General features: G+C 43.3%; 1 protein-coding gene across 1 annotated transcript in view; it reads left to right on the forward strand.

Moving 5' to 3' along the window:
• The window catches only part of SV2A (synaptic vesicle glycoprotein 2A), a 205,877-nt gene that overhangs the window by 121,633 nt on the left and 58,134 nt on the right, over positions 1–26,110 (forward strand). The gene's annotated exons all lie outside the window — the stretch shown is intronic.

The raw sequence follows: 26,110 nt of genomic DNA on the forward strand, positions 1-26,110 counted from the left end.
TCGGCATGGTTTACACTGACCATTCTGAAACGAGACCTGTATTGCACTTGCACTCTATTTTAAAAGTGGAGAAGTTGGCAAAAACTAATCTGCAATCTGCTAACAACATTTTCAACCACAACTGGTCACAGTGGGCTCTTTCTACAAAGTTGTACTTTATAGGGGCACCTACTCTTAGTCGATATTTAAACACAAAGAAGCATTCTTCAATTTTAGATTTGCATTCTGCATTAAATATTTCTTGTTTACCCTCATCCCGATGATACTCATTATTCTTTGCCTTTTGTCATAATAACGTTTAAAGAGAAATCTTTGTTAAGCTACAGTGCCTATTTGCATATTTGCAAACCTGACGTGGCTCTCCATATACAGAACAGGCAACAAATGGAATAGAAGCTCCAGAAATGTAGGCACTCGCTGGATTTCAAGCCGGCTTGTACCCCGGATTAAAATTATCCTTCAAATGGTGTTTTGTGTATTGTAAACATTGTAAACAAGCATTCACTGCTTTGCAATCACAAACAACGAGATGCATATGCATGAGTGGGTTAATATGAACATATGCATAGTATACATAGATTTACTCTGATAAATGTAAAATACACCAGTTCCCTTTAAAGTGAGGGGAGTGATTGCAATGTAACGCTACTTACTGTGACATTAATTCCTGTATTCTTGTGCCATTACTGAGCATTGTCCCTTCACACATTTACTTAGGGACGTATCAGCTATGCACAGGGCCGGCCTAGGGCGGTGCGACCGGTGCCACTGCACCAGGTGCTGACTTTGGGAGGGGGCCCCATGTTTGCAAGTATATTTTAGTTTTGAAAACCCCTATTGCAGTGTTCCTTGCCTCCAGAAATATTCAGGCAACAATAAAAATGTCAAGATAATTCTGGAGATTAATGTTCTGCCTGGAGAGAGATCAGAGTTTTCTCTAGTGGAAGTTTTATGGTAGCGCAGGGGATTAATATGGCTCCTGCAAAGAACACGTACCATGTGCAGATCACAAAGTGCATATAACACAAATAGGTCAATGGGTTATTGCTTTTGTCCGAGAGGACCAGGTCCCTTTGTTACTTGCAGTTTATTAGTTAAAATCCTAATATAGGACAGTTGTTGGAAAGTGGGTTATTGGCAGTGGTAAGTATGACCCTACCACTGGCAATAAGGCCACTAACCAAATATAGGTTCAGTAAAGGTCTCAGTAAATTAGCCCCTTGCCCAACCCTTGGTAGCTGTAACCGAGCAGGCAGGCCTAACTTAGGAGACAAGATGTAAAGCATTCAAAAACACCAATATAGTAAATAAGTGAGACACAACAAACAATAAAAATCCCACAGCACTTTATAGAAATAGTTTATAGTTTTATGAGTAAATAGTCACCAAAATGACACACATCCAAAGTAGGGAACCAGAGATATGAATTATTACAGAAAAAACACTGAAGGAGCAAAGGAGAGGTGAGCACTCTCCACACCAGAGGGCCATTACCAGTTCAAAGTAATGCCCCTTGGCTTAAAGAATGCCCCTGCTACCTTCCAAAGGTCGGTCAACAGGGTCCTGTCTGGGTTGGAGCAGATCAGTGCAGCATGTCTGGATGATATAGCTGTGTATAGTTCCACTTGGGAGGATCACTTAAACCACCTGAGGGAAGAGCTTCAGGCCGTGCAGCAAGCAGGTCTATCAAGGCCAGCAAGTGCCAGATAGGGCAGAGTTCTGTGGTGTACCTGGGTCACCTTGTAGGTGGAGGCTATGTACGACCTCTCCAGGCCAAGATCCAAACCACTTTGGATTGGACAGCTCCTACTAACCAGACACAAGGCAGGGCATTCCTTGGTCTGACTGGGTACTATAGAAGATTTGTTCAGAACTATGGGACCATTGTGGCTTCCCTGACAGAACTTGCCTCTAAGAAGAGGCCAAAGAAACTGATTTGGACTCCAAAGTCTCAGGAGGCTTTTGACACTCTGAAGGCTGCCATGTGTTCAGCGCCAGTGTTGCTGGCCCCTGATTACACATAGGAGTTTGTGATGCAGACTGATGCTTCAGAACAAGGGGTTGGGGCATTGTTGGCACAAGTATATGATGAGGGCATTGATCAGCCAGTTGCCTTCATTAGCAGGCGACTTCCCTCCGGAGAACCAAAATGAAGTGCCATTAAGAGGAAGGCCTTTGCTGTGGCCTGGTCCCTGAAAAAGCTGATACCATATCCTTTTGGTACTCACTTTCGTGTTCAGACTCACCGCAGACCTCTCAGGTGGCTCATGCAGATGAGGGGGTGGGTGGCAGAGAACCCTAAGCTTTTGAGGTGGTCCTTTTCCCTGCAGGGGATGGACTTCACAGTGGAACACAGACCTGGGGTTGCACATGCAAATGCAGATGGAGTTTCCAGATTTTTCCACTTAGCTGACGAGGACTACCTGGGTGCTGGTTAGTGACCCATCACCTTTCGTTTGGGAGGGGGCCATGTTGCAAAGACATCTTTTGCCCTGTTCACCCCCATATTTTTGGTGCTGCCTGGTGCTGATAATAACGGACTCTGTCTGTGCCCTGGCTATGCTGGCCAGACCCAGGCCAGTGCTATGTTAAAACACACACTTATAGTAGAGCACACTAGGTAACAGGGTACCCTTCCAATTGGCCTAACAGACCCTGTAAATCCATAGTATATAAAAGGGCAAGGGTGTACAATCTGACAATAAGCCCCTAGTACATAACAGGGTATGGAGAGTAGAGGCCCAGCAGAATTTCTGCACTTGCACATGCGCACTGCTGTGTGCTTTCTGTCCTTTTAAATGCCGGCCTGCCTTGCAGCCTGTCTTTAAAAGTTACATTCATACCATTCGCATGACAGCCCCTATACCTCCCTAGTAAATAATATGACAAGGGGGTGAAACTACCTTTAAGACCCTAGTACATAATAAGGCATGTAAGTAGAGGCCCAGCAGAATTGCTGCCCTTTGCATGTGGGCACTGCTGGAGTTTTTCTGGCATTTTTAAATACAGCCTGACTCTGCAGACTGCATTTAAATGGCAATGGTGTCCCAGCTTGACTTTTGAGCCACTGGCACTTTAAATGTGATGATTGTTAGGGAAACTACTTTTCCAATATATTTCCCTAACAAATGTGGGATGCGTGAGATGCCACCACTGGTAGGTTAATGAAATGCCTTGCTGTTGTGGCCTTTCAACGCTTACAATATGGTTGATAGAAAATCTGGGGATTGAGGTGTAAATGCAAATATAGCTGGCAATTAAACAGGGGAGTGAGAGGTAACTAAGTTATCCGTATCATTACATTAAATGATAGTGGCAAATTCTTACGGAGAATAGTAAGACCACGCAGGAGAGCCTGGGTCAGAGAGAAGATAATTTATTTTTCATTTTAAGGGAACCCCAGAGAGAAAATAAATAAATAAATTAATTAATTAACACCCTCCCAGAGTGTAGCTTTGGAAACATTTGATCAGCTGGCGCGGAACACAGGGAAATGATTTTGAAATGTGCACAAACAAATACTCTCATCGATTAATGGCTGTGTTTGAATTATGTGTTGATTAAGTGTAAATGTCCCACTATGTTTCATTGCAATGTTTCTTTGAATTATATGTAAAGTAGAGCATTGCTGCATTAGAGAAGACAAAATGTTTATGTGGTGTCTCTAAGTTGTCAACAGCTCTTGATTTTCTCCATCTCTCTCTATCCACCACTGCATAACAATTTTTTTCCTGCTTAACATTTTTTTTTTGCAGGATACAACCATTGTCTTTATTTTTCAGGTTGTAAAATTGTGAGGGAAGGGCATAATGGGCAGTGGCAAGTCTAAATGAAACGTAATGGTGGTAAGCCAGAGAATGCTGAAAAACACTAAAAGGTTGTTTAAACAACTGACAGGAAAGAAAGGGCTTAACTTACCACCTGATAGCCCTGCAGCTCAGGTTCTCAAAGATACAAATTGTCTGGAATATGACCCCTTTCTGCGCGCTAGTCTGGACTTGGGGAATAACGGGAGGTGGCCTAGATTTTGTTCTCTTAGATAGATAATATTGAACACTTGAGAGAGACTATAGAATTATGGGGTGACCCATCATGGGATTCATACTATATAAGTGATTTGCTTACAGCAGTGGCTTTCAATTTCTAAAAAGAAAGCTCTACTTTAAAAAAAGAAAGGCCATGAAAATGACTCCAAAGGGTCCAGATTCTGTTCTACAGTAGCAGTGGTGAACAGAAAGTGCGAACAACCTAATAAAAAGGAGCTAGAACTAGCAAAGGATTGGCCCACAACATATAGCCAATATTTATTAGAATTATGTAACTGTGCAAACAGAGCAGCATTTTTTGTCCCTATGTAACCACTGTGGTTTGACGACGGCTGAAGTAGACAGAGTTAAAACAATACCAAATGCCACTACTTCTAGAAGGGCTGCTGCTCTGCTGTGTATTGGGACTCACAGCCAGGTGTATATTGACATAAATAAACATTGTTTATCACCACCAAGCCTTGTGGCCTTTATGTAAAATTAGGGGAAGGAGGGAACAATGAGCAAATACCTAGTAGTACAATAACTGAGGAAGAGATACTGTTGTTAACAGAGGAAGAAAGAAAAAGACAGAGATTGGATGTGACTAGTGAATTCAATTCCTGGAGCACAGGTAGAGATAACAATGAGAGCAGCCCCCTAACACTGTAACAAAGCATCCATTCTGCAGGGCCAGTTCTACCTCCTCAAACAACTTCAGTTTACCCATCACTTTCAGGCCCCTATATACAATGTGAAAGAAATAACACACACAAACAGGCTCTGGGTCCAAAACCAGGCTTCCACATGTGCCTTATTTCCAGATATCCCTGTAAAGTGATTTAACTAGGATATCTGGCAAGACAACTACTCCCAGAGAAGGTGAAGCCTCAACACCAGTCCTGAATAGACACCTGTCCCTTTGGGGGGGAGGGGGGGGGGCAGATACTGCTTGCTTTTGAAACCCCTGCCCCAACTTCCACTTTTGGTCTCAGGGAGGATTTAGGGCTGAGTGCACAAGAGAAAAACAATGAGGAGGAACGCAAGCAGTTAGCTCATCTAAGGCAGAAGGCAGATAAGTTCCAGGAAGAGGAGAACACAGAAAGGGAGAAAATACAATGCTTCATTAATAATCTTCAGGATAAAATAGATAGCAGAGAAAGGCTGATACTTACACAGTCATGCACACGGGCGCTAAAGGGAAAGGGAAAGGGTGAACTCCTATACTGATGAAACACTATTAAATCCTAAAATGACTGCACCAAAAATAGTGTTAGGAGGGACAGCAATGTCAAAACCATGGACCCCCTTGGAAGCAGCTCAGAGGACTAAGGATGCCTCAGACCCATTCACAGCCAGTGTGAAATACTATGAATGGCTCCATAAAATATGCATTGCTTATACCCCCCTTCCCAGAGATGTAGAAATGTTACTAAAACTAGGATATGGTAGCAGATGGGGTCTGGTAAAGAGTGCGTTCCAAATTCCACAGGAAAGGGATTGGACAATACTGACTAACAATATGGATGTCACAGAAAATAGATTGATGAATTGGTTAGAGTCTGCCAGGGACACAATAATTGGCTTAGCAGTGAAACATGGTGATTTTTCTCAAGTAACTGCCACGTTGCAGAAGTCAGGCGAATAAGTGGCTGATAACATCAGCAGGTTCAATGAAGCATGGGATAATAGTGCAGGGGTACTGCGCACCACAGATGCATATAAAGTATTGGCTACTCAGACAATTATGAATGGATTATGAGCATCTGTAGCCCATAGTTGTAAACTACGCCACCCTGGCTGGTCTACTAAAGGATATCAAGAGTTGTGCACGCTTCTGGTAACTATGGAAAGGGATGGTATTTTCAAAGTAAAGAAGGACTCAGCTAAAACTGATAAAGGGATGATGTTGCAGCAAGTACAAAGAGAGGAGGAGCCAGAGGGAATGTACTAGCGGGGCGCATAATAGACAGGATGAAGGACAAGGATTCCATAGAATAGACAAAGTAGTGATCAGTGCTATGTTTGCAGGAGGGTTGGGCACTAGGGCAGAAATTGTAAAAGGTTTAGATGAAGAAGAGATAGAAATGACAGAAATGACTGGTATGAGAGAAAAGATAGAACAACAGGTATGACAGGGATGAGGTCCAGCCATCAGCACCACCCATGCCTAGAGACATCAAGCAAACACAGCACTTCCAGAGGAACCCTTTTCAGGAACAACATGAATCGGCAAAGGACCACGCGGAGAGAGAGATGACCCAAGTAGCAGAAAACCCACAAGCCCAATGCATTATGATGAACGTATCCGACACACCTGAGAAGAATCCCATGTTCCCAATTAAGGTAGGAGGTAAGGAAATTGATTTCCTTATAGACAGTGGTTGTACCATTTCAGCAGTAAGAAACAAGTTGGGTCCCGTAGTAGTGAAACAGTAACTACTGTAGCGGTAAATGGAATGCTCATGCTTGAAGAATTATCAGAACCCCTAACATTTTCTGTTGAGGATTTCACAACAACCCATCAGTTTCTCCTGTCACCAGATGCACCCATCAATTTGCTGGGAAGAGACCTCCTCTGTAAATTGCATGCAACATAATGTTTTTCACAAAATGGGATTTACCTACAAGTACCTGGGGATAGGTTAGAATTGGCTAATAGAGCACTCACTGCTTGCAAATTAAGTGAGGATTCTATGTTATGTCCAACCCCTGTCTTGTGTCTCTCTCCAACACGCTACCAATGGACTCCGTTACAAGGAGACTTCTACAATGACACTTTTCAAGAACTGTTGAAATATAGCCCTGACATTGAGAGTGACTTGATGACTAAGTTAGTGCAGTTGGCAATAGCACCTGGGCCCAGGCACTGTACTGCAGCATTTTTTTACAGGCCCAGTGCCTAAATGGTACACCTACATGGCAGACAAATATTTGTACTGGACAATGGAATTGCACAAAGACAGATTGTATGTAGGAAAAGAAGGGTGGCCCGTGAGCTTTGGGCTAGGACCACAGGTAGAGAGGTTATTTCAAGTATCAGCTTCAGAACTACTCGTCTATAGCTGTAGCACCAGGATTTTGCCCTAAAGATTGGGGCCCCATGGTTAAACGTATCCGGGACTTACCAAGAACTAAGGATTTTACATTTTCTTTTGGGAGTTGTGTCTGTGTTGGGAGATGGAGAAGGATGGTGTTGGACATTATGTATGCTCAGAAATGACAGGGCTGCAGTTTTTGACAAGCTTGAAGGGAATATGGCTATACAGCTGACTAAAAACAAAGTACTTGAACAAGTGAACTCAGACGTTTGAGCAAAACACAAAATGAGGCAGGATTGTTAAAAACATGCCCTCCCCACAAAGTGACGCCTAAGGAAAATAACTACCTTATGTGTGTCAGTATAGACTGTCACCTAAGGCAGAGGAGGGAATAAAACCTGTGACTGAGGCTCTCTCTCTTACAACAGGGTATCATTAGCCCCTGTAATTATCCGATAATTCCATTGCCCAAGGGCAACACCAGGCAATATAGCTTCATACAGGATTTACGCCAGATGAACAACATTGTGGTTCCCTTGGCACCTGTTGTGCCTGACACCAATACTATATTATCTTCTATACCCGCAGAAGCAGAGTACTTTTCAGTTATAGATCTCTCAAGTGCGTTTTTCAGTATTAGAGTCCATCCAGTGAGTACCTCTTTGCCTTCACAATAAAAGATACCCAGTACACTTTCACAAGACTCGCTCAAGGCTTCACAGAGAGTCCCGCGGTCTATGCACAGGCAGTAAAGAGAGGCCTGGACAGCCTACACCTGGAAGGTAGCAGTGTCATCTTGCAGTACGCTGATGATCTCCTTGTGGCATCCCCATCACTTGAGGCTTGTGAAAAAGACACTGTAGCTCTGCTGAACCACCTCCAGGAGAGAGGACACAAAGCCTCATTGTAAAAATTTCAGTGCTGCCAAAAAGAGGTGACTTACCTGGGTTATGTGGTATCCAAGGGTGCACGCCACATATCACCTGACAGAATAAAAATTATTCAAAGCAGGCAGCTCCCGTCCCCCAAGAAAGGAATGATGTCCTTCCTGGGGATGATGAACTACTGCCGCCAGTGGATCCCTGAGTACAGATACTATGATGCATTCTTGAGGAAATGCACGTTACAAGATGCACCTAACAACATTGTATGGACTAATGAACTGCAGAATGTTTCAGGAAACTCAAAGGGACATTGTGTACTGCGCCAGCATTGGGGCTGCCTGATTACAAACTGCCCTTCCATATCTATGTGTCAGAGCAACACTGCATGGCAAATGGTGTGCTGAAACAGCAGCATGGCTCTGGAAAAAGACCTGTGGCGTATTACTCTGTGACTTTGCCTTCAGCATTGACTGGGCATCCAGCGTGTTTGAGAGCAGTCGCTGTGAAGGTAGAGAGGGCGGCTCCCATTGTGATGGACTACCCTTGTATTGTTTATAAGCCACATTAGATACAGTTGTTGTTGTCATCAGCAGCAACGCAGCATTTTTTGGCAGACAGGCGCACGGGTTATGAGGTCACGTTGTTGTCTAACACTAATATCATAACAAAATGCCAACCTGTTGATTCAGCAACATTATTACCTGCAATAGGTGATTCTGATGAGATTCCCTGACCATGATTGTGTTGGGTTTGTAGAAATATGCACCAACCCCAGACCAGATCTACAACAGACACCATTAGAAAAGGCAGACTATGGGTGGTACACTGATGGTTCCTACAGCAGACTAACAGACACGGATTACAGAGCAGGGTATGCGATAACAACAGCAGACACCGTAATTGAAAGTGCAGCTCTGCCCGCTGGTACATCTGTCCAGCAAGCTGAGCTGTATGCTGTAACAAGAGCATGCATCCTAGCCGAGGGGAAAACTGTTAACATTTATACTGACACATGTTTGCCTTTTGAGTTGTCCACGACTTTGGCCAGCTGTGGCAGTATCATGGTTTCATAACAACAGCAGGGTGCCCCATCCAAAATGGCCTTTTAGTAAAGAACTTTTAAAAACAACACTACTACCCAACAGTATAGCAGTCATAAAATGTGAGGACCATACAGGAACTAATACCAAGATAGCCAGAGGAAACGCCATGGCTGACAGCAGCAAGAGAGAGCAGCTTGCAGCCAGTATGAATGGTGCCCCTAATGGCAAAAAGCATTCCAAACATTCAGCTCATTCAGAGACAATTGTTGCTAGCTGATGTGAAGGAAGCACAATGGTCTGCTACACTAGGTGAGGAGAGAGTGTGGATTCATGACGGATGTGAGCAAAATGATGAGGGATTGTGGGTCCACCGGGATGGGAGACATGTGGCTCCGCGCAGTATGTTCCTTCCCCTTACAAGGCTTGCTCATGGACCCACTCACATGGCACAAGGGGGGGGGATGAATGAGCTAATTAGACAGGAATGGTTTGCACTAGGGATTACAGCCTTCACTACACATTTCTGCTCCCAATGTCATGTCTGTGCCCAACATACCAAAAGCTAGTCCCCTGCTACACATGATCACTTACCAGTATCACAGGGTCCCTTTACCAACATCCAAATAGATTTTGCCTATATGCCCCCACAGAATGGATTCAAATATTTGCTGGTGTGTGGGGATCAATTTTCAAAATGGGTGGAGGCGTTTCCCACAAGGAAGAATGATGAGGCAACTGTTGTGCGATGATTGATGAAAGATATCATACCGCGATTTGGGGTCCCCCAGGGCATAAATAGCAAAAGAGGGGTGAATTTGTGGCTGCAGTTGTTCAAAAGATGTGTGAATGTTTGGGAATAGATTGGAAACTGCATGCCCCTTACCACCCTCAAATTTCAGGACAGGTGAAGAGGATGAATTCCACAATAAAAAAATAGATCAGCAAAGACAACTGATGAAATAGGCCTGAAATGGCCTGAAACGGCCTGATGCACTGCCTTTAAAGCTGCATGCCATAAGAGAAACGGCATCTAGAACAACCTTTTTGTCCCTACATGAAGTACTGATGGGATGGCCTATGTCTGTGGGGTTGAAGTTGCCTCTCCGACGATCTCAAGCAGCACTGCTGTGGACTGATGAAAACATTTCTGACCATGCTATAAAGTTGTCAGCTGTCTTGAGGTATCACCATCTCCAGGTGAAGGAAGCTTTGCCCCATCGGTCCTCAGAGCCCACACATCCTTTTAAAGCTGGAGACATGGTCATGGTGAGAAAAATAAAAGATGTTTCTCTTAGTTCTTAGCCCGTAGAGCAGTGTAACATACCAGAAAAGGGGGAGACAGACCATTCCATTCCTAAGAGCCTCGCTGAGGGCCCCTCATCAAGTGGCAGGTGACACCAACTGATGCAGTTGAGTGAAGCACGTGACATAGTCTGGAAGAAAGGTGATGGTCGCACCTGCAGAAAAATAGACTGAAGAGGACACCACAGGGCAGGTCCGTGAAACGGCCCCTGAACAAGACAAATGCAGACCAGTAAGAAAACCAGAGAACAGCACACTGTGTGCCATTGCCTTACTGACAATTAGAAAAAGTGGCTTAGAACTGAGTAACAGAAAGACTTCATATCTATATCTATAACTTTTGGGGAAAAAAATGCATCGCATAGATCTCATAGCACAAATATTTTTTTTTTAGTACCTTAATTTTGTGTGTGCTATCGGTATTTAGGCAACCAGCTGACCATCCCCTCATTGCAGTACATGAGAAAGTAGCCCAAGACTTAGGTCTTCAAAATTTCTGGATATGTAGAGAATTATCCAGACACTCCAATGACCCCATTGGCTTACACGGGACACCTGTGCCTATACAGAATTACACACAAGGAAAGGGATGCCTTATACCAAATGTAACATGGGACTGTGGAGAAGGTAGGATTGAATGGTATCCTTGAATGGTACCCACGTTGTACCATACTGCCAAATATTCAAGCTGAATACCTAGTGTTTCAGGATGTAACCCAGCTTCCCGATACTTAGGATACCTCACAAGTAGCAAGTGTCCTAACATATTAGAATTTGATGATACCGCGGGTAATTGGACTATAACGGACAGACAGCTAATAAGTAGGATCTGTCTGGACAACTAAAATAGAAGGAAAAAATGTTAACTACAGTTTACATTACTGGAACATCACTATACAGGGAGAGACACTGTTGATAACACCTGATGGTCTTCTATATGATCCATTAATTGAGCAAGAAAATGATGATGTTATTGCACCAAATGTGATTTCTAAAATATTAGAATATCCTTTATGGTCAGCTTGCTGCTTTTACATGGCACCAGGGGCAAATGTCCCTCTTTTAAATTCTGCTTGGATTGATTATAAATGGTGTGATCAATTTCAGAACTCTTCCACTGAGGGGGTAGGCCTTCCTCCCATAAATATCACACATTGGACACACAGTTACAGGGCGGTATGTATTTCATTTGTGGAACTATAGCTTGCAAGGTGCTTACCCGGCACTGGGAAGGCATGTGTGCTATCTCTTATCTAACACCAAGCATTTCAGCTGTGCCGCATATTGCAGCACATGAGCCTTTAAATTTGGGGAGTTTTGCTCATAGGTATAGAAGAGATATACATACACTTATTCTGGAGGCTAGACAAGGTCTATTTTTTTTTAGCTAATGCGTATATTAATCCCTGGATATGGTGTATATGATTTGGAATTCGCCCTTGTTAACATGTCTGCCGAGCTAGCCGTAGCATTCAATGCCACAAGAGATGCACTTCAAGAGTTGCAGATGGAAATAAATTCAGTGGCTGCCATGACTATCCAACATAGAATTGCCCTTGACCTCCTGGCACTACAACAAGGAGGACTGTGTATTTTATTGAATTACTCTTGCTGTTATTTTTTAAATGAAAGTGGAAACATAGCAAGGGATGTGGCCCAAATTAAGAACGCAGTTAGAATATTTCATGGAGCAGAGAAAATGACAGATTCTGATAATTGGTCCTGACTGTGGTCGTGGTTACCAACAGGATGGTTGAGGAGCTTAGTTCTAGCACTATTTGGTATCTTTATAACAATAGTAGTACTATTGTGTTGTCTTCAGTGTTGTTGCTCCATGCTCCAGTAATTCTGTAGCAAGAGCATCCATTCGGTTTCTGCAGTTAAAGTTGTACCTCCTACAGAGCAGGAGCTAGCCCGCAGATATCTTAGAATACAAGATGTAGAGGAAGCACATAAGGATATGTTTGATTTAATGGCTATAGACCCATAACACATGAATGCATTGGGTACTAGCATATCATTTGTCTATGTTTGAATAATGAATATCTCGTAGGTGTATATCTATACGACAATACCTATATTTCATCTAAAAACATTTGTAATGCCACCCAAAGATATGTATTTTATTGATACGTTGTTAGTACTATGCTTCTGCCATATATATATATATTTACAACTGTGTATATTACTATCAAAAAGGAGGAATTGTTGAGAATATATATATATATCTACCCACATGTATGTACCTAAAGATATCATACTTTTGTTCCAATTCAATCCCATTATCTGAATCCCAGTGAGCTATTTATTCTTTCCTCTTGCCAAGATGCTTGCTCCTCTCATTCACAGAATGATTCTACTTATCCACATTACTATTTTAGCACTGCCCCAAAACTTCCCTGCTGACCTCTCTGACACCTGTGCAAACAAACCTCTCCAAGCCACATTGTTAGGTTTAGCTCAGTCTCACACTTTAAGTTCAGCCAGTCAGCAACCCAACCCCCTTTTTATTACAAGTCCACCTGTTGTCTGTTCACTTGTTTCTGCTCACACTGCATTATGTATAATTTTACTTTGTGGTCTTGAAATTTTGTACATGCAGCATTTATTTTTGTATATGCTTGCCCATGTTTGGACTGTGTCTCCTTTTGGGGTTTTGCTGTGACAGCACATTCAAGCATATATATCTGCCTGACTTAAATGTCTCAAGGCAGAAGATGCTTGCTTGTAAGATAGAACACTGGGACGTGCGTCTGCCATCTGCCTTAGCCTGCCAATAAACCTTGGTCCCTCAACAAACATTTCATCTGTTCCGGAGCTTGGCCTGGTGTTTGTGTTTTCTTTGTGTCATTCTGAGGAGAGTTGGAAAAGTAGTTCCCCTAACAATTATGTACCTTATTTTCACATATGAATGAGATATGAATTTTTTAAAGAATAAACACTTCATAGTGCTTAGAAACACAAAACGACAACTTTACCAAAATTCTCCAAACTTCAGGAGGTGTTTCCTGAAGTCCTCCTTGCAGGTACAAAGGGTCTAAAACACAAATCCAAGGGTTTGAAATCTCCTGAATGGTCCTTGGAAAGTTGGACCACAATTCCCACAATGCACCTAGCCAAATCCTTAAAACTCCACTGGATGCACTCCAGGCTGAGGACTCTTGCTGGGGATGATGCAGGTGAAGCTCTTTTAACCTGAAGCTGCAGGGAGTCCACTCCTGAGTCCTTCTTGAAGCAAGGCACCGTCCCCACGGCTGTAGTACCAGATTTTGCAGCGGGCGCAGTTCACTCAGAAGTGCAGGCCAAGCGTGCAGATCCAGATTCCAGCATGGCAATCCTTCTTCCTCTTGTAGTCTCATGCAGCAGATTCTGAGAGGGTATGCACCTCTCACATATTTATTCCCAGCCCCTGGGCATCAGGAAGGGGGCCACCCCAACCCACAGAATGCGGAGAGACACCCAGATGCATGACCACTTCATCCAAAGTGTGGCATATTTCTGTCCGAGAAAGCACCATTCTGCCAAAATCCATGATGGCTAAAATTGCAGCAGAGCATTAAGCTGACTAACCCCGCCCCCCCAGTGTGGCTTATTTCCATAGCTCTCCTCCTCCTAACATCTGCAAACTCCTTCCTTAAGCCTGTTATCTGGCTGAGGAGTCCAGAAGGTGGGGTAGGTGAGCTGGCAATCCCCCCCTATCCTGCTCCCCTTTGAGGCTGGTATGTTTTACTACCCCTCTCCCTGCTCTGGCATTCCTGTATAGCCCACCAGCTGCCCTTCACCAGATAGGCTTTCCCCTTGACAACCACTTATCACTTAATCAAGCAGCTCTGCTAATCATGTTAGTGCTGACAAATCAGAGAGGACTTTCAGAACGCTGGATCTTGGCTTACAGAAAGAAAATCCTTATAACTTTTTTTTCTGTACAAGTTGTGATACATTTCCCAATGTCAAATTGCTTGATTTATCAAAACAAACGTTCTAAGTCCTTGAATGGCTTTTCTGCACTTTTCCTTATTATAATTACAATGAAACACAATATTGTGATTCTAGCATATGAAGGCCAGTATCTATAATGGGGTTAAATGAAATGATCAGTTTTACCCTCACCAGGGTTTATAAACCATCTTTTCTAAGACCCTTGCTTATAGTTACGTGCCCCCCCAACCCTGGGGAGACATTGGGGGTACCTAATATGTGAAAATAAGGTAGATCATCACATTTAAAGTGCCCATGGCACCAAAGTTGAGTTGGGACACCATTTCCATTTAAATGCAGTCTGCAGAGTCAGTCTGCATTTAAAAATGACAGAAAACCTACAGTAGTGCCCACGTGTGAAGGGCAGCCATTCTGCTGGGCCTCACCTCCATGCCCTATTATGTACTAGGGTCTTATAGGTAGTTGGTACCCCCTTGCCATATTATTTACTAGGGAGTTATAGGGGCTGTCATGCAAATGGTATGAATTTACTTTTTCAAGACAGGCCTTTTCAAGACAGGCTGCAAGGCAGGCCGGCATTTAAAAGGACAGAAAGCACACAGCAACACACACATGCAAGTACGGAAATTCTGCTGGGACTCTAATCTCCATGCCCTAGTATGTACTAGGGGCTTGCAGGGTTTGTCAGGCCAATTGGAAGGTTGCCCTAATACCGAGTGTGCTCTACTATTTGTGTGTGTTTTAACACAGTACTGACCTGGGTCTGGCTAACAAAGCCCAGGGCACAGTCAGAGTCAGTTATCATCAGCACCGGTCAGCAACAAAAAAATGGGGGTGAACATGGCAAAAAGATGACTTTGCAACTACAGTAAACTATTAACTGTCATCAAAGAACTGCATGCGTTCCGCAGGGTATAGGTTGGAGAGTTAGTATTTTTCTCCCAGTCTTTCATTATCCTCATGTTGCAAAAAGGGTTTAATTAGGCATAGCCACGGTGTTACATTTAAAATTCTGAGTTTGTGCTTCTCTCCAGACGAAGCACCCTTAAACTACACTGTGACGTGACTCCTACACCTGGTAGGGCTCTGTCTTATGTAACATTTCTTATGCACGGATTTACACTCGTATGGTTGGTTGTCTCTGTGTAATGTGCGTGAAATGTAAAGCGCTCTGGGAACCTACACTGCAATAAGTGGCGCTATAAAACAAATGCATCTGCGAGAGATTGGTTATGGAGAGTTGAGGGGCACAGTTAAAGGGTGGTAGTGAGATAATCCGTGGGGGGAGTGGTCACTGGGGGTGCCAACAAACATTCTGGCACAGGGCGCCGTCAGCGCTAATGCCGGCCCTCGCTATGCACAGTCTTATGCCTATTGTCAGCTTTGTGGGGATGGGGATGGGGACGCTTGGCTGTGTAGGCAGATGGAGGTCGGCCAATGCTCAGAGCTGCCACTCACTGGTGGAACAGTCCGTGGGGGAAGGACCGCTGCTGCGGGCGGAGTGACTCAGCACGAGCTACAAACTGCGGGATTTCAGGTCACTGCGGCATTCTTGTCACAGGCCATTTGTACTTGAGCAGCTCAAATGACAGAGAAGTGGGTGCGGGTCGCACATCTCCGTTTCACGTGTAATCAGACTAACGTGTGCATGTTTCTGCGTCCAACTGCGGGACTGAATACATATAGAGTCGCGAGCCTTCCAAATATATGTCTACGTACCTCTTTAAATTGAAGTGGTTCCCCAATGGAGCAATATTTAGACAGCAGGTCACCCCTCCCATCGTGTAGCGAACTCGCCCTTCCTCCCTCCACGTGGAGCTTCCTACATTTCACGCGGACAGACGGCACAGAAGACAGACTTCAAGCCCCCTGCACACTCGGTGCCGCTTGGATGGTGTGTTAGCATCCTTGTCTCTCAGCCTTGTCACTTCATATCTGCGAGGACGGATGCCCAGGAGCCCTCTAGAGACAAGCAAATAACATCAAGCCATTTATGTAAAGCTCGTCGAGGAGAGGAGTGCGTAGGAAGCGGATGCCATGGTTGGAAGATCGATGGCCCTTGCAGGCCTCGATCGACTCTTAGGCAGGGCCACAGAAACGGTGCGATTCTGCGGCCACAGCATTTTCCGCATAATAATGGATTTGCCGCATTCGCCACTTATTCCATCATATGCTGCATATTCTGCAGATTTTAGTAAAAAGTTAAATTGTATTAAAAGTTTCTAGAAGTGGGTCGACAAATGTTCATGTGCAGTGGAAGTCCCTTTGCAAAAGTTAACTGTTTATCTTTCAGTTGTTTATTGCGGTATTTGTTTTTTAAACTGGTACTGAGGTGAAATCCTTGCCAAGGCAGTGCCACCATCTGTGAAAATGACGAATGAAGCAATGGTATTTCAAAATGTGCCGCATTAAGCCGCATAATTTGCCCTTTCTTGCTGCAAGAATAAGTCAAACCTGCATCATAATTTGGCCCTAATCGTCCTAATTGGACATAATTCCAGTGTCCCTGCTTTTAGGACACAGTTGCCTAACTCCAGATGAACGTGTTTGGTGCGGGCTTATAAGGAATGGCAAACACTTAATTATTTTAGATTTATAAGGCACTTTACACAAACGAGGTGCTCTGGTATTTTCAGATAGGTTCTTCCACAAACTCCAGAGTTCCAATATTTGGGAATCTGGGTTGTTCTCAGATCCCTGAAGTTACCCAATACCTAAAGTATCAAAGTTAAGACAGCTTCTATCCTACTGACCACAATTCTTGATACATAAGCCTAGTTCTAACTCGGCCAGAAGTACAATTGTGGTTTAGCTCATGCGAGTTGGTACAAAACGTTAGCTGGAGTATAGCACATTTAGGACACGCACAACATATATAACTATCAGCTGTCAGATTATTTAAAAAAAATAGTGATGGATGTGTGCTTCTGACTTAGAAATCAGTTTTGCTGTTCTTGTTAGGAATGCCTCCTGATTTTAGTGTCATGTTTGTCTGGCCCTAAAGTACTAACCACACAGAATCAACTGTCCTAGTGTCCTAGGTTTAGGGGATCTTCATTTGATGACTAGTTTTAGGACTGTGCCTTATCTTGGTAAGGTGTTTTCATTTTACTATATAGAGCTTTTCGGGCTAGACACCTGCAGCGGATTGCTTTTATTTTTTATTAATACGGCAGCCTTTCCAGTGACTGGGGATTTAGCTCACATGTCAGCCATTTTGTTTCCTTGCCTTGGACAACCCTTTAATGGCTGGTTACACATTTTTATCACGTTTCCATTCAAGCACCATGTACCTTTTCACTGTTATTACTTTCTTGCTACTTATCCTCTGATTCATTATTTCCGTGTAATTTTGACAGCTGTGCGGGCGTACTCTGCTCAACGTAAAGAGTATAATTGATGTTCTCCACGTTAGACGCCAACCGAAGGCAGATTTCAGTTGGTGCACTCACTCTTTTTTTGCTTGAAATGACAGTAATGAGATTCAGTTCCCCATGCAAGGTTTTTCAACAGAATAATTTATACGAAACAGTGTCAAATCAAAAATGGTTAAGTGAAAAATGTAATAAAGATATTCCGGTCATTGATTGCTCAGCATAAAAAGGTCCTTTGTTACATGCCTTCCACCTCTAGATGCACAGATATGAACCATGAGCACTGCAGATGCTTATTTCAAGTATTTTTAAGTTACTTTGCCATAGGGTTTAGAGCTAATGTAACCCCTGCGGAGGACAGAATGCTTAAAGAAGATAGAGGACCTCAGGTCCACACAGGCTGGAGGAATGGAGAATGCCTCAAGGGTTGTTTTTTGGGTCACCGGTCCTTCAGTTTGCCAGTGGTTGTAGCTAGCACTCATTTTGCGGAAACAGGGCTCATTTTCCATCATTAGATTTGACCCAGAGGAACAGATTGAAGGGTGTGAGGAAGAGAAAGACAATAAAACAATGACAAACGGAGAAAGGAGGAATGAAAAAGAGCCTGCAAGACCGGGATAAAGAGATAGGGAGTGTGGGGTGGTGGAAGGGAGAGGCATGAGATGGGATCAAGGCTAGGCAGCCTTGGTGCTTGGTAACTCTAGCCTTCGTCTGCCACTGCTGGGCTCCTGAAACAAATCTGGGGCCCTTTCACTTACTCTTTTATAAATCAAGCACTGCAGGACCATCAGCCTGAAGTAGCCACTGGTGTGAAGGTAGGTATGTGCTGTGCCCTGGAACCCGACTTTGAGGACCTTGCATCCAAAATGGAAGCTTTGGAGCAGTACTTTTGGGGACAGCCTTGATCCACATGTAATAAGAGCTTCAGCACACTTGGACTCAATTTTGACCGCCTGTGTATGTTACGATCCCTGTTTCACTTGCAATCACAATTACAAGTGGTGCAATACTTATCTTGGCGCAGTAATTAACTGAAGTGATAAAGACAACACCTTCATATTTTGACTTGATAAATAAGAGCTGGTCTAACCTGCTTTAATTTAATGGTGAAGAAAAGGTCTGTTAAATACTGGGACATATGGAAATCACCAAAATGTATATGTTATGCCGCATTTTCAGGGCTTAGTTAGTAAGAGGTGATATTTATTGTCTTGATAAATTCTGAACCGCCAGGGTGTAGGTGACTGTTGGGTAGGGAAAAATTGTCTCTGTTCCAGGATTCATACCCTTTTTGCATTATATCCCTTTGAGATGAGAACTGAAACTCTGCAAGACAAAGTTTCTACCGCCAAGATCAGTACGTATATTTACTGACCATTCTGTAAGTATGCATGTAATTTACATACAAGACCTTTGGAATTATGTGCCAGTGGAGGACCAGATTATGCGACAGGGTTGAGTAAATTATGCCGCAAGATACTGCCAACTATATGGCACAATGCTGCAAGTTTTATGGTGGTATCATCTTTTTTATTGTTTATGCACACGCTAACACTGTCTAGGCAGGTTCACTTTATTAGTATCAGCTTAACAGCCAAATACAGCAATAAGCAACAGAAAGATAACCAATAAACTTTTATGAAGGATCTTCCACTTCGTGACAAGTTTAGCCATGTATGGAGAGTAACTTTTGATCCGTTTGGCCTAGAAACACTTTTTGTTCAAATCTGCAGAGTATGTAGCTTCTGATGGAGTTTGTGGCAAAAGCAGCAAACAAATCCATACTTATTCCGAAAACGTTGCTACTGCATAATCACATAATTTCAGTGGCCTTGTGTATATGAATTAAATTTAGGCTTAAAGCAAGTGAGAACTGGACACAATATGTGTTTAATGGTGGGTGGAGCTGACAGAGGAGGGGATGCCATTTCACAAGCATTTGTTTACATTCGAGCATGACCCTGGGTAGGTACACCTGTTTGGGTACCACAGAGATTAATCATGAACCATATATACATGAATGCACACACACTAAATCGCAGAAAAGAGGAGAGCAGAGATGTACAAGGACCTCAAAGTAAAATGTGTGATAGGGTTTGTCCATTTATTCCCCACAGCTCTGGCATGAACCCTCAAGTCTCAACTTATCATGCATATGGTACAACAGGCCAGAGTAGGTCAGGGAAATTCATTCATTAGTCATTTAGGACTCTTACCTACCTCTTTCTAGTACATTCAGCCTTCCACTTGCAACATAGTATGTGTCTGTTAGCTTCCTAGAGAGACTTCACTCTGGTTACAAGAATTGTGGCCTCAGATGTCAGCAGGAATTTTCCATTTCAGAAATATTACTTGAATCCCCAAGCTGGATAAAGGGAAGCTCGCATCATACACCTGCTGATCAGACATGTGGAGGGCTTCTTGGCATTGTTCCAGGACAAGCTGCAATTCCCACAACAATCATGCGTCACAAGGCTTCGCAACCAACATCCATCTGGATAAACCACTAGGGAGACATCCAAAGGATTCTGCAAGAAAAAAAGTCACTGACTGGCTCCAAAATTATGTTAAGGAGGCATATGTGCACTATGAATTTTCATTGCCACTGAGCCAGTGCCTGGAAGTGTTAGTTCAAAAGCATATTTGCTAACTGGAAGGACAGTCCAATGTAGTTTGATTATCATAGTTTGGTACATTTTTGCACCCAGTGCCCTTTATTTCGTATGTTTTGCTCTAACCTGGCTGGCATACACAATAAGGCTACATGTCGGTGCCACGCCCTACCACCAAATGTGGTGCTACAGTTGACTACATTTGTGTCCTATATATACAAACCTTACGGCTGACTTATATTAACCTAATTAGAAGATCTGTAATTATTGACAGCCGAGTCCATTATAATGCATTAAGTATCCAAGGCAAATGGATTTCGTAGAGCATTAATATACTTTTGTGAGTACTTTACTTCTGGTATGTAAACACAGAAGAGCCTGCTGGCTACAGGAACCCAAGAGTAAAAGATTTAGTGGACTGCATCAGTTCCATCTTCGACTGTTCCGCCATGAAGTCTGAAGAATCTTCCTACCTCCCTCCTCCTGTGCCAAAGCTCGGGACCCTGAGTCCGTCCTGTGGCAGCTTCTGTGTGTGCGACACAAACACAGAAGCTGTTATGATTCCTTCTCACTGAGTTTGGTGTACGCAGGGCCTTCAAGCCTCACACTGGAAGTTCCAGTTTACCATCCCTTCTGCTGGCTGAGTGACAACTTTCTCCAGCCAATCAGTGGTAAGATCCTTTGAAAGTTCTGGAAGCTGTTTTCAGCACTGATCACCTCACAGAAATAAATGAAGAGGAATATCCAATCCAGCAGTACTCAATAGCTCCTTCTCTGTTATCACTGGTGTGGAATTTAATGCCCCATCTGCCTCCTGAGTATAACTCTTGGAGGAATATGGTTGTTAACAATGAGATACTCTCCAATTCTAGTTATCCTGAAAAAAAGTTTGGAGCTGTTTTGAAGCTTGAACATTTTCTGTAGTAGTAAAATTACTTTTTCACCTGAAAAATTGAAAATAATATTTCTGCATTTCTATGATGCATGTTACGTCATGACCAAAACTAGTATTTTCTGCATTATTTGAAAGAGCACAGATACCTAAACAGCTTCATGGTGCCTAAGGAAGTAGTGAAGAGAAACAAGTGCCAGAGGAGGAAAAAAAATGTATCACAATTGGAATATTTTTTAAGCCTGTAATTTTTGGTCTCTGTCGACTTGAAAGGCAGTTTATTTTAATGCCTGTGGATGAGAGATTGGAAGGGGCGCTCCTGATCCTTCTCTCATATGTCAAACTATTATTGGTGCAGATTGTATGAGTGCATGGATCAAGCTGGAGTGTTCACTTGCAAGAGGTCCCTAGTTCTAACTTCACCGATGTAGAAGGGTTTGGTGCTACCTTGACTGATCTTCTCTGGCAGTCTTTCTCCTTGTGACATCACTCATACTGGTTGCCTTCAGAGGTTGCAAAAAGCCACTGTCAAAGATCAGACTATGAGTGTAGCACTCATCTCTCTGAATTCATGTCTTTGTTGCCAACATCCAAGAGTATCGCCAATAGAAATTCTGCATCATGACTATAGATGCTTTGAAATAGGACTGCGCTGCTTGACATGTTCCCCCATTAACCGACCACCACATCCCAAGAGTTGACCAAAGCCCTCTTATATAATCCTCAACAGATGGAACAATATCCACCCGACGGCTGCACCAATCCCTTAGTCAAATCCCGACCGTAGGGACGAAGTAAAGTTCAACAGTTCAGAGTTAAATTGTATCGAATTTATTCCATATAATGGTTTCACAGTATCCTGCAACGAGTGTCAACGCGTTTCAGCAAACGCCTTCTGCTGGACCTATATATGAAACAATCTCTGCATACTAAATATACTTCCAAAAATCGACCGACTGAAAAACAATGGCAGAGGTCTAGTGATGGTTTACAAAACCACCCTTGGTACCAGATGGATCGAGGACTGTAACCATTGCTGCTCTCATGTTCAATGATTATCTCACTCCACCTCCTGAACTCATCTCTTTTAACCTAAACTGTTACAACAAAAACACCCAGCAGCTTGAAACGCCATTGGTTCTTGGCTTCAGTGCTATCGATTGATGCCTAAAAGTAGTCCACCGCATGGCACTATTCGGCACACATGGCATACACATATCTGGTTGGTAGACAACCATTTCAAGCTACATCACAAACTGTGATATGGATCTTAAAAAAACATTTCAAGTCAAATACCTAAAAAACTGAGAGATCATATGTGGCCAAAGGACCCTTCAACCATCTGACCTCAAGAGCTAGGGCCACCATCATTCTGTTCCTCCTAAGAGAGGAACCAGGGATGATTATGGACTCCGCTAAGGGAATCAATGAGCCATTTAGACCCTAGCGGGCTGTCCTCTAGTCCCCTAAGGAGGCAAGGAGGTAATGACCTCCTCTACCTTTGAAGAGGAGTGTCTGCTATATTTACGGATTATCACCTATCAGATACGGATCTCTATGCCGTAGTTTGCTGAGCTGCACAAGTTTCAAGTGCCTGATTGGTAGATATTTCTTTTGAGCGAAAAACTCCAAAAGCTAAGTATGTTTTCTTTGAAGAAAAAGTAAACGGCCAAACATGCAGGGAGCCTTTACTTGCAAGTGGGGGCCATTTTACATTTTTCTTTCCCAATTCCGCCATTCACCTGCCTGCTGGACATGGGCAGGGAAAATGAGCGACCGAATTTCTGCCCTCAATAGAGCAGGATGGTAAGCGCTGTGAGCCAGCTACCCCAAGGCGCACAGACCCCGGGTCAAGGGTTACCAACATCAGAGCCAGCGAAGGCTCCACTGTTGGTATCACAGTTGTCAAACTGATTCCTTTAGAATTGGAGGGGCTGCAGGTTTGGTGGGGGGGGCGGCTTGCTGGTTTTTGGTGTTCCCCCCACTTGGGTAAACCCTACCAATGGCCCCTGTCTCCAAACAAAATTGCTACATGATGTCATACCTTTAGTGTACTTCCCAATATCTAGTCTTCCCTCAAAAAATTCAAAGTACTGTTGACCTGATACTCTCCCATGTTGGTTTTGCTCTATTCCTTGTGGCATCCATGTTAATACTACCAAAATTGGAGAGAATTCAGAACCCAGCTGCCAGACCGCTTCTCAGTCCTCCATTCAAGATAACATTATTTAAGGGATGATGGGCCATATGTATGAACACTATTTCCCATAGACACAGAATGGGTAAAACCCTTTAATACATGTGGCCCGAAATGCCTTCACTGGCTACCTCTGATAAAAGAGAATCTTTGAAGCAATGTTCATCGAGCAATCTATGGGACTGGACCACTTTTTTTCCCCAAAAGCAACTCCGTTGAAATGACCTACTTTTTCTCCAACAGAGAAGTCACACTTAATGTCAAACAAGACCACTGTGTTCCCGGCGGGTCTCCCCCAAGCCCCTGCGGTGGGAGTGGGCCCCCTCAGCACAGTATCCTGGTCTGAAAGCTCTTGAGTGAGTCCGGAGGGGGACACTCATCTACTTTGCAGGGGGGCCCCATCACATTTCGTTACACCACTGACAAGATATACTGCACCATGTTTGAAGCAGGTCTTTGAACCTCATGCACCTCACAGAACATATCCTATGTATTACATCCGACGGACAGCATCCATCCAACTATGAATTCCGAAAGGGCAAAGAAGAACCTGAAGAAACGCTAAACAAATTCTGCAATATAATCCAATTTGTGTATAACCTGCAGGTTCAGGGTTTGAATTCTACTGTGGCCACCCTAGCTTGACTATTCAACTTACTAACTAACTTGAGAACCATGCAGTTGGGTTTGCTTAGAACTTGGTATTTAAAGCTTTGTGAAACATAAAATATGTACTAGTGCTATATAAAAACTTTTTTTTTGATTTCGCAACTGAAGGTAAAATCTCCCACAGGGATTAACCATCAGTGACCTCAAACACCTCTTCTTTGCCCCAAGCATTCAGCCCACTGGCCTCAAACCAGAGGCTGAGAACTTGCTGCTGTTCGAGAGGCCATTAGAGCAGCGAGGCTGAGATTTGTAAGCGCAGCATGATTAGAGGGTGTCAGAGTACACGCCACATGGGAGCGCGAGCACTTGATGAGGCGCGAGAAGAGCATGCAGCACATCATTTCCTCCGCAGATGCCTGGCGAGGTCTTTATCTTTTCACCCACAGACAGTGCTGAAATTGGAAAAACTTACTTCAGGAATACTTAAATTGTGGGTCAAGGTGTGTCGGGGAAATGGGTGGAGTCACAAGGGGCGGAGTCTGACAGTCCAATTCTACATTTTTTTTAATCTGCCGCAAAGATATTGGCAACAAGGACCAACCTGAGGCTAAATCTGTCTAGCTTACCTAATTGATCACAAAGAGACTGCATTTAAAACACCTTAAAGGTTAAGGCACCAACTGCATAGTGCTTGAAATGGAAATATGGAAGTGCAGGTGCTCCTTGTGCTGAGGTACCTGCTTGCTGCTGAGAAGTGCCAGTACGTTTACATTAAAAGCGTTGTAATAGTGCTGAGAAATACCGGCACTGTCCCTTCCAAATTATAGGTACTGAGTACACGAGAATGATTGGCCATTTAAAGCATTGCTGTTGAATAGAACTTTGTGTGCCCAGCAATTTGCAGTGGATTTTTAATCCAGTTGCACGAGAGTTCTGTGTTTTGTCCAGTCGCAGTTTTAACCAAAAAAGTAGCATAGAGCGTTGACATGCATGCAGCAAAGCACATCGTGCATCATTCAAATCACCGATTTGTATTTCATGTAAATAGGTATGTGGGTTACTGCTTTTCACACACATCCATTTGTTACTTCCAGTTCATAAAGTGCAATCCTAGTGTTGCACTGTGAGCCGTGAATCAGCATCAAGGAGCTATACGCAACTGAAAGTCATGGGTTTAGAGCCTTATTGTTTTTTTCTCAATCTGTTGTTATTCTAAATTTGCAAACAGGAGCCCTTTTGGGTATTAATAAAATCTTGTTAGGACAGACAAACTCAATCCCTGCATTATGTTTTAAATCCGGACTTTAATTTTCCGTCGACCATGCACTCTTAATATGTAACGTCTACTAGTATAGTCAATATGTGGCTTCTACCCTTATAACTCTCATTGCCTTTTCTGACATTTCATGTACATTGAATTACACACTTGTATGGTTTACTGTGTGATGTAAAGTGCTCTGGCACTCTAATCTGAGATGTGTTTTGCCATAAAAGAATTCAATAAAAAATAAATTAGATTGTGCATTTTGCTCAAACACACAGATATATATGCATTCATATAGTGCATATGCAGAGCTCCTGTCCAGGGGGCTTGACCAAAGTCAAAACCTGCCTCCAAATCATAGTTTCTCTAAAGTAGTTGTGAAGTCATAAGCTGTGTGCCCTGGTTTCCTTCCATTCCATTGCCGTCCAGGTGTTAGGCTCCAGATTGCTTCCATTCACGATCACACTTGAACAAAAGAAGGGCTAATGGCTCTTTAATTCAGGCTTTTGTTTTAGACCCCCACTGTAAGTGACCCCCCCGTGTGCTGCTCTGAACAGAATGCAGACTATGGGGGTTATTACAACTTTGGAGGAGGTGTTAATCTGTCCCAAATGTGACGGATATACCACCAGCCGTATTACGAGTTCCATAGGATATAATGGACTCGTAATACGGCTGGTGGTATATCCGTCACTTTACCGTCACTTTTGGGATGGATTAACACCTCCTCCAAAGTTGTAATAACCCCCTATGAACGGATGCAACTGAATTGTGTCTAGTGTTGGAAAATTACATCAGGTCAAATTTGGCATAGTTGACTGTGTCGGCCAGAACTGAGATCGGTATGAGAAATAACTATCAGAACGGGATCTGATGGGATACCCCTCATTACCGGCACTTCCTAAAGCTGGCAGTAGACTTAGACTTA

This window comes from Pleurodeles waltl, chromosome 12 (assembly GCF_031143425.1).
Source record: "Pleurodeles waltl isolate 20211129_DDA chromosome 12, aPleWal1.hap1.20221129, whole genome shotgun sequence".
Classification (NCBI taxonomy): Eukaryota; Metazoa; Chordata; class Amphibia; order Caudata; family Salamandridae; genus Pleurodeles; species Pleurodeles waltl.